This window comes from Gymnoscopelus microlampas, assembly GCF_963454915.1.
Source record: "Gymnoscopelus microlampas genome assembly, chromosome: 4".
NCBI lineage: Eukaryota > Metazoa > Chordata > Actinopteri > Myctophiformes > Myctophidae > Gymnoscopelus > Gymnoscopelus microlampas.
The window spans coordinates 5,316,940-5,327,807 of record NC_139941.1 but is presented as its reverse complement, the minus strand read 5'-3'; the positions used below and the strand labels follow the sequence as shown (position 1 = coordinate 5,327,807).

General features: G+C 41.2%; 2 long non-coding RNA genes across 4 annotated transcripts; both read left to right on the top strand.

Annotated features, from left to right (window-relative positions):
- The first annotated feature begins 712 nt into the window (after positions 1-712).
- LOC311043094 lies at positions 713-2,869 on the top strand. 3 transcript variants are annotated; one of them, XR_014600581.1, is made up of 7 exons: positions 713-752; positions 852-895; positions 1,342-1,382; positions 1,657-1,711; positions 1,889-1,979; positions 2,271-2,342; positions 2,813-2,869. It is a non-coding gene; the product is annotated as an uncharacterized lncRNA (long non-coding RNA). The 3 variants fall into 3 exon arrangements; XR_014600582.1 differs by having other exon boundaries at positions 2,303-2,342; positions 2,813-2,823; XR_014600583.1 differs by having other exon boundaries at positions 1,889-1,990; positions 2,309-2,342; positions 2,813-2,823.
- A 3,355-nt stretch (positions 2,870-6,224) lies between these two features.
- On the top strand, positions 6,225-9,223 carry LOC311044222. Its single transcript, XR_014600665.1, has 4 exons — positions 6,225-6,544; positions 6,957-7,017; positions 8,570-8,766; positions 8,889-9,223. It is a non-coding gene; the product is annotated as an uncharacterized lncRNA (long non-coding RNA).
- Positions 9,224-10,868: the final 1,645 nt, after the last annotated feature.

The window sequence follows — 10,868 nt, the reverse complement described above, 5'->3', positions numbered from 1 at the left end:
GAAAGCAGGCAGACAATGAATCCATGGTCTGGAAGACTGCCTGTCCGCCGATTGGTTATGTGATGTTTCCCTGACAACCAGCAAACCAATACAACCACAGCTGTGCTGTCATTGGCCGTCCCTTATCACGTGACCAGGCCCCCGTTTCAGCGTTGCCAGGGTTTTTCATTATAAGTTAGCCCCCAAGATTTTATTTGAAAATAGCAGATCTACAAGCTCACAACGCGTCGCCCACGATGTGACGTGTTGTGAGCTTGTAGATCTGCTATTTTCAAATAGCCGGTGCATACAGTAGCTTTAAAGTGTTCATGTGGCCCATAGTCGCTTCTTTTGGGCTTGTTTTCCTAGACCTGGTTGCCTATTTCTCTCACAGAATCTGGCAACGTTGCCTTTTCCGGTTTTATCACAACGGTCCCATTTTTGAAATGCGTCAGCAGGCAGCAGCTATGAAGAGAACACTACGGAGGTAACTATTATTATTCATGTTATTATTATTATCTACATGTACAGCTTCTGAATATAGTTGAAATAACTTGTTGTGACTTAACACACACGTCCATGCAAGCTACTTTGTGTTAAAACATTGTGTGGGTGCCTGGGTGGTGGTGGTGGTGGGACATAAGTTCCTCTAGGCTAACTGATATAGCCTCTTTACCATCTAGTTACACCTCTTAAGTTTTTAGTAACAACTAATATTGGTCTTTCCACCGACAGGAATGAAGCTAACTCAATTACTGTGTATCTGGATGAAGGTATTGATGTTTGTTTTTTTATGTAGAATGCATGGCTCTGTTTACCAAGTGATTTTTGAACTAGTTGCTCATTAATGTTTATTTTATTTGTGATTGCAGGGATGTCCAGGCCAGGCCATGGTGTGACTCAAAGAAAGCTTAAGGTACACAGTACAATCATTTATGCTGTTGGCAAATAATAAGAAATAATACAACAATAATAATGCAATAGCTGTTGTTAATCACCACTAAAGCCTAGTATATACTTTGATACAGTTCCCCCAGCACTTATACCTGTACACCAGATCTCTTAGCCGAAAGCCAATCTACAAGCTCACAACGTGTCGCAACACAATATGTTGAGAGCTTGTAGATCGGCTATTTTCACCAAATTTTCACCCTGAAGGGACACGTGGTTTAATGTGGTTAGCCTAATTTATTTTAAACCTAATGTTAACCAAACTTGAGTGAGCCAAGAATTATGGCAAATTGAGGTAAACATAATGGATATTTGCCACAAAATATGCATGCATTGTTATTGCTGTTGTTGTTGTTGTTGTTGTTGTTGTGGTTACTACTTCTATAGTCTTACATTTTCTTTCCTTTTCAGGGCTGCGTTTGTTCATGGCACTTCATGGTTCAAGCATAACTGTAAGTCATATGGAGGGGAAATGGAAATAAATGTTCTGTTCTCCCAGATATACATACCTTTTTAGACTACAACTGAATTTGGACAGTCTGCTCTGCTATCTTACCATTGTAAAAGTTAATCACTGTCTCATATCAAATTTAGGACAACTATTTACTACTGGGAGATTAACTACACATATCAATACAAACTAAGTTTGTTAATATAGTAACCAGATTTTCCATGAAATAATTATAGTTGTAGCCCTAATACATTTACATCTGCTGCATTTGTCAGGTGGACATTGTGAAGGGATCCTGAGTCCTGACGCTGCTTCAGAGCAACCTCAAATGTAAGTGTTGGTCTCAATCACGTCATCAATAAATAAAACACATGTGTTAACACATTATATGGTATGTTATGGGATTCACCTAAAAAAACTTCAACTGTTTTTACACTGTTTTAGGGGCTTGTGTTTTCTGATGCTTTATTGTGGCTAATATTTATTAATATTTGTTCCACGCTCTAGAGCTTAAAGTGTGGGGCCATTACTATGTGAACAGTGAACATCAGCTGCTGCAAATCAGCATTTCCATGGCACTACTCAACCTACTTACAAGGTAAGAAAACAGTTGGCACATTTTTGTTTTGGACATAGGTCATGATCAGGCACCAACTGATGCCATGTTAGACTTTCTTGTCTGTATAATTGTCAGCTTGTTACAGTTATTGGTTAATTTGTGCAATTTTGATTTATTTATGTTTACACTCAAGTCTTTTAAAATGCTGCCTGGCTCAGCTTTGTACCACTTTGTGTTCACTCTGTATCCCCATAAGCTAGATCTGAGATGTTGTCTGTGAAACCGCTTACCTTTCTTTTGCAAATTAATAATTACATAATATTACTTAAGGTCAAAAGCCAAAGCATGGTGATGGGGAGCAGCTGGAGGCCCATGATCCAGTCAAAAAGATGGACACAATTGGTGAGTATAAAAAGAAATGAATTGAGAAAGGAAAACAAGTTCTTGTATGCAGTAATTTAACCTCATAGGATGTGCCAACTATGGTCAACCCTGACCGACGGAGGCCTACATTTGGTAAAACCTGTGCAGAGCGCTGTCGTTGTATAATTTCCCATAACAAGTTAAGTGGAGTTCATGTGATGTCAAACATCTATTTTTTAAAATCAGGCTATTTGGAAAAGCCTAACTTTACCTTAATATTTGTAACCAATAATAATTGCAAACTTGCCAGGTTCTTGGAAAAAAATCACGAGAAAAATCACTACTAAAATAGTTATTTTGTTTGAATAAAGGGCATTATCATCAATAAACTCACAGAAAAGCTCTTGTACACTAAAACAGGCGGTGTAGCAAATGGAGTGAAATGCTTGGAGTCTGTAGTAGACTTTGGTCCACTGTTTTCTCATTAGTTCCTTTTCTCTTCTCTGTAGAGACAACCCAGAAGAAGATGTCCACACACTACCAAAGGATGGCTGGGTACCCAGCTGATCCTCTCATCCCCCCCCTCTGACACACAAGTGGAGGCACGCATTGCTGCTTGTCTGGCTAACATCTCGGAGTGGATGTCCAGCTCAACCTGGACAAGACCGAGCTGATGTTCCTCCCGGCTGTCCGCACCGAGACATGGCCATCATCATTGATAATGCTGTGGTGACGTCAACTCGGACTGCGAAGAATCTGGGTGTGACCCTGGACGATCAACTGTCGTTCTTGGCAAACATCGCATCAGTGACACGGTCCTGCAGATTCCTCCTCTACAACATCAGGAGGATTCGCCCCTTCCTCACGGAGAAGGCAGCCCAGGTGCTCATCCAGGCTCTTGTCATCTCCCGCCTGGACTACTGCAACTCCCTCCTTGCTGGTGCTCCGGCATCTGCCATCAGACCTCTGGAGCTTGTTCAGAAAGCTGCGGCTCGTCTGGTGTTCAACCGCCCCAAGTTCTCCCACACAACTATCCTTCTCCGTTCTCTACACTGGCTCCCCGTAGTGGCTCGCATCCAGTTTAAAACCCTGGTGCTAGCCTATAGGGCAGTGAAAGGAACAGCTCCTTCTTACCACCGGGCTATGGTCGATGCCTACACCCCTGCCCGACCACTTCGGTCTGCCACCTCGGGCGACTGATTGCCTCGTCACTCAAGGGTCCTTCTGGCCGATCCACACGGTCACAACTTTCTGGCACGTTCTGGCCCCACAGTGGTGGAATGAACTTCCCACTGATGTCAGGACAGCAGAGTCACTGCCCATCATTCGCCGCAGGCTGAAAACCCACCTCTTCAGGAAACACTACCCTTCCTCTTTGCCTGGCCTACTTGTTGTTAACTAGTTGTACGAACGCTTGTTTTATTGTTGTATTGTTTTATTGGATCTTGTTTAGTCGATACACTTATTTGTTTTAGCTCTTGCTCATTTGATTTTGCTATTTTGTCTCATCTGTTTAAGAAAGTAGGTAGCTGATATATTGCACTTTTACCTTAGCGCTAGGTATACTCTTGGTTGCTTGTTTTTGCAGAAAATGCACTTAAGACTTCTGGTGATTAGTAGTTTTCTACCTATGTTTTACATACTGTATTGGATAGATATAAAACATATGCCCAAGTGATGGGAAGAATGTCAATATTAATGTGGTTGGCTAGTTATTATTTAAAAAAAAAAAATGTGAATAAATAAATGTGAAATATGTACATATATGTAATATACATATATGTAGGCGGCCAATTTTGAATATGTCACATATATGATAAACATATATGTGACATATATTTAAAAAATGTGTGTTCATATATTTCCTTTACGTTAACTGCTGTAAATGTGTCCCTGTGTTAAAAATAAATGTTGTACTGTTAAACTGATCAATGATGTCTATTTTTTTTCAGAAATCTGAATATTAATTGTATAATTCTTAATTGTTTCTCATGTGTGTCTCAGATCGAGGTCTCATATAGCTCCATTAATGCTCATGTGTGTCTCAGATCGAGGTCTCATATAGCTCCATTAAGGCATCCAATAGAAATAAATGAGATGAGGAAGAGATATTGAACTCACAATGATGAGATCTCTATAAGGGCTCATTATTCTCAGATGTTTCTTATTATGTTTCTCAAATTCCCTTCAATGAAGGCTCCGGATGAGATCTCCTCTGTTTATCATACTTCTCAAATACTTCTCAAGTTATTGCCTGAACCAAACTTAGTTATCTTAGACTTAGTATCTCATTCTCATCTCTCTCTATTGCTCCTAGTTTTGTTCTTAGGAGTAATAGGGCAGCAGCAAATGATCACAGAATGATATATATACGAGAAGGCAATAGTTATGTCTCAGAGTTGAGATTCAGCAATAGATAAGCAACACAAATTTTGCTATGGGCGGCCCTCCCCTCAGCAACCAAGATTACCATGGATTCCTGGAGCATCTAAGAGGAGAGGAGCAGACAGAACAGGAGGACCACTAGATGGGACAAAAAAAAACAGGTCACATATTGCCTACATTTAAGGCACCCTGGAAAGGGCATCTTCTACAACATTCTCTACCCCTTTAATGCATTTAACTACGAGCCAATACGACTGCAGCATTAGGGACCAGTGAATTATCTTCCGATTGGGACTTTGCAATTCATTCAAAAAGGTTAGTGGATTATGGACACTGACCACCACAGGCACAGCCCCAAACACTACATAGACTTGAACTTAAACTTTCTTGAAAAGAAGTTAAATGGTTTGTCAATGCCTAAATCATTTGGTTGTAATAAACCCCCACCAGCACCCACATGACTAGTATCCACCTGCAGAGTGAATGTGCGGTCGAGACGTGGCGCTGCAAGAACAGGACGAATAGTACACAACAGAGCTTTGACAAATTCGAATGCCTTTTGACATTTGTCAGACAAAATGAACACAATTGAACACATGATTACAGTGAGAAGATTTACCACACCGGACTTAGAGCGAGGGAATGGGCCCACACAGTTAAAGTCAGATATGGAAAACCTTGGTCCTGAAGAACCTAACGTTTCGTGTTTTCCTAACTCACAATCATTTGCTTCAGACTCTGCGCACATCGTAGCGCGTGTCACTGCACAAGCTGTGAACACTTCAGGAAATTCAGTTTCACTTTCGTCAGGTTGACTTCTTACCAATGGCACTGAATCTACTACTAAAGGTGGTGGTACATCCGCCCACACACGTGCACCAGCCAAACCATTACCCAGAATCATATTTACCCCTGCCACGGGTAAAGCGGGACGCACAGCAACGCCGGTCAGACCCTGGAAGAAATTGGAATACAGCATGATGTTGTGAACAGGAACATGGAGGACAGTTAAACCCATCCCCAACACAGGAATAGAGGACCCTGTTGTACTCTCTCTAGTGAATGGTAACACTGGCGCTTCAATAAATGTATCAAACGCTGCCGTGTCACGCAGTATTTTTACTGGCACCTTGATGTTACTTCCTACAAGTGACACAAATCCCTCACTGACAAACGGCCTGTAGGATTCCTCAACCTCAAGACCTCGACATGACCCTGTAACCTGTACCTCCCCCAAGCTTAGCGCAGGCACAGCCATAGCCGCACCTTTTGCAGGGTGAGAGGTAGACATAAGGTCTGTCTCAATTCAGGGGTTGCAGCCTTCAAGTGCGGATTTTAAGGGCGATGACGTCACAGTGGCGCGCCAAGTGCTGTCCCATTTCGAAGACCCCTTCAAATCCACCCTTCGAATGTGCCCTACTTTCCCCCTTTTCCAAGCGTACACGCGATGTACGCTTCAAGCACTTCGGTGAACAGCCGAGTCCCACAATGCAACGCGAACTGAGCTGACTGGAAAATTTTCTGAGCGGCCGCCATCTTTTTCCACCGCTATAAATTCTCGTCCATCTAAACTTCTAAAACTCTCTCTAACTTCTTTTTTGTGCCACGGAATTTACTTTTAAGATGTTTTAGGATAGCATTAAGTAGTTTAAACTTCATATATGTGGTGATACTATTTAAAAATAACAATTCAGAGAACCGTCCCGTCGGGTCCTGGGGCGGCCAGTGAAACTCACGTAGCCGTCTAATGCAACCTGTTTTCGGCCTGACTCTTCCAAACATGCCGTTGCTCCCACGGTTGTCCGTGGAACGAACTTGGAGCCAGCCTGAACCAGCCTTAATGGTGGACCAAAGCTGTAAGTTTTAAAACCTTTTAAAAGTGTTGTTGTGTCACGGAATGTACTTTTAATATGTTTTAGGATAGTATGTAGTTGTTTAAACTTCATATATGTGGTAAATGTATCGTGAACGAGCCTACTTTAACGTTAAACCGCGGCCAGCGGTGCTTCTTCTACCCGAACACAGCCAGCTGTTTTCGGGGTAGTCCTTCCCCCCCCCCCCCCGAGATAGTCAGTGGTTAAACATTACTGAGATTATACGGCTGGTGTAATTGTTGTGTTTAAACATGAAATGTAGTGGGTTGTATGTCACGAGTCCGACTAGTATTTGTTTTCAATTTTGTTAATGGTCGAATTCAGCTGTGGATTAACTGTGGTCGTTAGTAGCGTAAGAGCCCTTTTTGAGTAATGTTTTTATTGCATTCAACAGTGGAGGAAGACCCCATTGATACTGGCCCCAGCCCCCAGTGCCCCGGAATTTAATTTCAAATGTAAGTACCGTGTGTGTGTGTGTGTGTGTGTGTGTGTGTGTGTGTGTGTGTGTGTGCGCGCGCGCGCGCAGTGGTGGGAAAAGTACTCAAACGTTTTACTTAAGTAAAAGTATCAATACTGCAATGTAGAAGTACTTTGTTACAAGTAAAAGTCCGGAATTAAAAATGTACTAAATGATCATATTTGAACTGGGGACCCCCCACCCTGACAGGCTCTTGGAATTGTAGGAGTAGAGGCATAACATTTTTTTTACTCGGTTCCACAGATAAATATTGTGAAAATAGCAGATCTACAAGCTTGTAGATCAGCTATTTTTTTAATAGTATAGTTTATTTTCCTCTTTTTTTTTAAAAGGTCTTAAAAGTCTTAAAACTGTCACTTTACTGTCATCTGGGGACCCCCCAAAAAGCATGCAGGTTGAGAACCACTGATTTAGACCCTGAAGTGTATGATCAGTGTTGCCAGCTTTTGTGAGAGAAATAAGCAACCGGGTCTCTGAAAACGGGTCTATGAAAAGCGACTATAGACCACATGAGCACTTTAAACCTATATACCTATTTGAAAATAGCCGATGCATCTTTGGGGTCCATTAGCTCTGGTCGTTAGAAGGAGTTGGAGAACTCCTTCTAACACTAGTATGGACCAGTCCAGAGCTAAGGGGTCCATGACATGAAAATATTTGAGAACCACTGCTGGTTTAAATAATAATAAAAAAAATGTGGAAGCAAGCCCAAATATACAACTACACTTTAGAAACAGGCCCAAGAAGGACCAATATTTACAAGCAGTAAACAAAAAAAGAAACCCTTCAGATCTGCGATTTCAAGCAACACCCACAGCCATTCAAAAACATCAGAACGACCTACTATGGAATGCAGTCGGGTCTCTCACCCTCAGAAAGTTGTTAGCCTATTAATGTTGATGAGGACAGGAGACGATTGATTTTGAATAGCTAACGCTAGCTTTTAGGTTAACTGTCATTACTGTCAGTAAGCGGTTTATTATCCAGAGGGGGAGATCTCTCTCCCCCTCCATGTAGGCTGACACAGTTGGCTGCACAGTGGATGCACTGTTTACATTGCTCGCTTTTAACTTATCTTATGTAAGCCAATTCTAGTCTCACCATTGTGGTTGAAACTTTCTCTCCCTCTTTTTCGTCTCATTCTGCTTTTCACTCTGGCAACTTTCTTTCTGTATTTGTTTTTACCTGGTGTTTGACCGAATACTGGTGGTTTTAAAAACATTTTGAAAATGAACGAGGGGGTCCAAGGATGACGGGGAAAGGCTCTTCTGTGAGCCTGCCCTGCTCGAGTTTACAGATATGTTAACAGAACACAGTAGTACAGGGAAATTATGTGAAATTATTAGATGTTAATGTTTTGATTTTATTTTCAAGGCATTATTTTCACTGGCCCCACCGGGCAAGTGCTTGTTGCATTCTGCTGGCCCTGACGGTTTAAAAAGTACATCCGGGCCACTGGGCCATTTATAATGTCGACCCCTGAATTCATAATAATAATAATGTACCCCCCCCCATTCATATAATTTCAGGTCATAACAGCATGTGCAGTTCTCCACAACATCTGCATGGATGCTGGTGATATTAATTTGTGACCCCAGAGGATGAGGGAGAGGATGAGGGGGAGAGGGTGTCTGAGGCAGTCAGTGGCGATCTGTGGCGGGAGCAGCTGACTGCGGAGGTGTCTGGCCTGGAGGAGGTGCCCATGGACCATGACTATTAAGTACAGGCAAGTAGAACAAATGTATATATCTACTGATTCCCATTTACTTAAAAATGTTTTGTATGTTTACCTTAGGAAACGTTTGTAATAGTTTTGCTATTCTTGCCTCTTTCTAAAACCATCCACAGTGACATGGCAGCCGTCTATTGGGTCAGCCTTGCAAACCCACCTGATGAACGATGCGGTGGACAGTGGACCACCCCAGATGATGCTCTACTTGCTACCTCGAGGACAAACACCAGGGTCTTCATATGTTGCACCCCATCCGTTTCACTGTTCCTGGTTGAGAAGGTCTAACAACACTGACAGGGACTCCCTGTTTAGCCCAGAAAAAGACTGTGTACCCTCATCATTAGAAAATGTTAACATTGATAGTGTTTATATGAAATGTGTTTTTAATTAGAGTTTCACAGAAGGCACTTTACTGTAATGTTTCCCTGCATTTGAAATAAAATCAATTTGCACTGTTTGAATTGTGTTGGACTAATATGATCATATCATGTAGCTGGAATAATTAACATGTTTACTTAAGTAACATTTTGAGGTATTTGTACTTTACTTGAGTATTTCCAATTTCCAATACTTTCACTTCTACTCCACTACATCTCGGAGGCAAATATTGTACTTTTACTCCACTACATTTGATAGAGTTAATCTTGTTGATAATAATTTGTCAAGTGTCAGAAACCTGCTTAAAATGTCATCTCTGATATAATATGCTTCTATTTCTCCTATTCTACTTCTGTGCAAGGCCGCTGGGCTGGCTCTGTTTGAGATAACACTCTCTCCTTAGAGTCCCACTAACTTTGTTTTGCTCTGATGGGTTCAGCCTGGTATGTTAACCATAACACTAGGAGGTTAATCTCGGACTGTTTTCAGAACAATACATCTCGGTGTTCTTCTCTACGATAACCATTCTTTTCAGTGCCACGCAGTGACCACTGACCACTGACCGGTCAGAGCTGTCACACCACCATCATCTATCATCCTCATCTTCATCATCTTCATGGCTGCCTGTATTTGAGTCTTCTTTCCTATGTTGCCGTTATGAAAGTATCTGGTACTTTGTGTGGGTGATGAGGAAAAACAGCTCTATCAACATTTATTTTAAAACTTTAGTTACTAGTATACTTTGCAGATACATTATGATATAATGAAACACACATTAACCACTTTAACACTATTTTAGACTATTTGAAAATAGCTGATCTACAAGCTCACAAGCTTGTAGATCGGCTATTTTCAAATAGTACTTTTACTTTTGGTACTTTAAGTACATTTTGATGCCAATACTTTTGTACTTCTACTCAAGTAAATGTTTAATTCTGGACTTTTACTTGTAACAGAGTATTTTTATATTGCAGTATTGGTAGTGTATACCTTCAAAAACTGTTCAAAACAGCGTATCTGATACGTTGATACGCATCTGATATGCTGCACCCAGTGGCTGCTGGCTGGGCTTGGGAAAAAATGTCCGCACATTTTCCACTTTACATGTTTCTTACCCCTTTCTGCACATCGTATCCAAAAAGTAAAGGTATTCTGAAATGCTCACACAGATGTTTGAAAGTTTAACGTACCATAAAATCCATCCAACGAGTTGAAAAAAGTGTTTAAATCGCTTCTCTCCTCAGCCAGTTCAATAATATTATGCATTAGAAGATGCAATTCAACATTTGACCAGTAGGGGAATCAGTAATGTTATCTCTATGGGCGCAACTCTTGCGCAATGTCTTAAAAACATGTAACCGGCGGAGGAGAGAGGCGAATTAAGTGCCTTTTTCAACTCGTTGGATAGATTTTATGGTACGTTAAAATGTCAAACATCTGTGAGCATTTCAGAAAACCTTTACTTTTTGGATACGATGTGCAGAAAGAGGTAAGAAACATGTAAAGTGGAAAATGTGCGGAGATTTTTCAACCAAACGGCAGAGATAAACGAGGAACCTCATCTCGGAGCTATACAGCGGAGGGTGAGGTTCCGATTGGAGCTAGTCGGACATCAGACCGTTATGACAAAACCAGAACATAATTAATTTAATGAATATTATAACAATAAAGAGCGAGGAATCAACCACGATAATAGAATGGCCTTATGAACAAATATG